This window comes from Nannospalax galili, unplaced genomic scaffold (assembly GCF_000622305.1).
Source record: "Nannospalax galili isolate Female #2095 unplaced genomic scaffold, S.galili_v1.0 scaffold266, whole genome shotgun sequence".
Classification (NCBI taxonomy): domain Eukaryota; kingdom Metazoa; phylum Chordata; class Mammalia; order Rodentia; family Spalacidae; genus Nannospalax; species Nannospalax galili.
Genome location: NW_008355390.1, coordinates 3,007,310 through 3,009,260, shown reverse-complemented (window position 1 = coordinate 3,009,260; position 1,951 = coordinate 3,007,310). Strand labels below are relative to the sequence as shown.

The 1,951-nt window shown below is 40.8% G+C and overlaps 1 pseudogene; it reads left to right on the top strand.

Annotated features, from left to right (window-relative positions):
* LOC103749715 overlaps nucleotides 1–1,951 on the top strand; it is a 133,379-nt pseudogene that overhangs the window by 58,122 nt on the left and 73,306 nt on the right.

The following is a 1,951-nucleotide window of genomic DNA, read 5'->3' as shown; positions in this document are numbered from 1 at the left end:
TGTGCAGCATTTACTCACTCAGCAGTATATGTGCATATGCTGTTCCCATTTCTTCACTATTATATAAAATAAATACTTCACTGCAGTGAGTATGAAAGCTCAGGTGTCTCCGTTACTCTGTTATATTGATTTCACACACACACACACACACACACACACACACACACGTATTCTGTAATGTGACTGATGAATCCCATGGTAGTTTTATTTTTAGTTTTGAGGGAACTCTCTGTTAGCTTTTGTGTTGCTGTGATAAAGTGTCTGATATAAACAACTTAAGAGAAGGAAGGATTTACTTCAGATCACAGTGTCTCACAGTTTCAGATGTTTCAGTCCATACTCCTTGGCTCTGTTAAGTCTGAGCCCAAGCTGAATCAGAGCACATGGCATTGGGAACATGTGGCAGAGGATACTTGCCTCATAGTGAATGAGAGGGAAAAGAGAATGGGACCAGAGACCAAGTATAACATTCAAAGACACATTGCCAGTTCCTCGCCCCTCCTGCTAGGTACCATATCCTAAAGTTTCCAACATTTCCTGAAATAGCACCACCAGTTCGGAATGAAGGATTCAACATGTGCACCTGTTGGGAAACCTGATGTTCAAATATAATGAACCTCTATTCTACTTTCCCTAACAGGTGTATTAGTTTACATTCCCAACAGTGTATAAGACATTATTTTCTCCTGATCCTCCCTGGCTCCTGCTAGCAGATGTATAGTTTTCAAATATTTTATCATATTCTGTAGGTGGTCGCTTCACTTTGTTTTTTATTGTGTTTTTGTTTTGTGGAATAGAAGCTTTTTAGTTTAAAATAATCCCATTTGTCTATTTTTGTTTTGTGTTTCCTATAACTGGAGTCTTGAACTAAAAATTATTCATGTATACATTATTGGTAATAGTAGTAGTAGCAGCAGTAGTAGTACTAGTAGTATATAGCATGTATTCATTGCTTTTCTGTTGCTGTGATATAATACTATGACCAAAATCATCTTATGAACAAGTGTTTCTTTGGGCTTGCCATTCCAGAAGGCTGAGTCTATTACAGCAAGGGAGACGTGGCAACAGGCAGACAGAAAGATAAGAGATCACCTCTCCATCCATACACAGGAAACAAAGAGAATGAACCAGAAGTGGGGCTATAAACTCTCAAATCCCACTCATAGTGACTTACTTCTTCCAGTAAGGCTCCAGCTTCTAAAGGTCCCATAATCTCCCCAAACAGCATCTCCAACTGAGGACCAAGTGTTCAACATCTGAACATATGGGGACTATGTCTCATTCAAACCACCACAGTATGTTCTCTGGACCCCATAAACTTATTGCCATATCGCAATGCAAAATGCATTTAGTCTAGTTTTCAAAGGCCCCATCTTCATTAACAGTCTCAAAACTGTTTAAGAGTCCAAAGTCCAAAATCCCTTTTGAAACTCAAGGCAATCTCTTAACAAGGACCCTATGTAAAATAAAAATCAAATTACATATTCCCAACATATAATGGCACAGATCATACATTTCTGTTACCACAGGGAGGAGTAGAGGCATAGTGAGAAAACACTGCACCAAAGCAGGACCAAAGTCCAGCAGGACAAACACCCAATCCAGTAGCTCCATGTGCAATGTCTGGCACTTCAGTTCCAAGGGGCTGAGGTGGCTCTGCCATTCAGGCCTTGTGACCTGCAATGTATTTCTGTCTCCTGGGCTGGTTCTACTCCCTGTATGAGGTTCTCCATGACTCTTTCACAGATCTGGCATCTCTGGCATTCTGAAGTCTCTACCTCAACCTAGGTTTCATTTTCATAACTTCATAGGATAGCCTCCTGCCCTCTCAGGACCTTCACACAGGGACTCTACTACCACACTGTACCTGGCCTCCATGGTCTTCTGAAACTTCAGACACAGAATCAGTGATCTCCTCACTCTTGCATTTTTCAAGCTTCCAAAGCCAGTA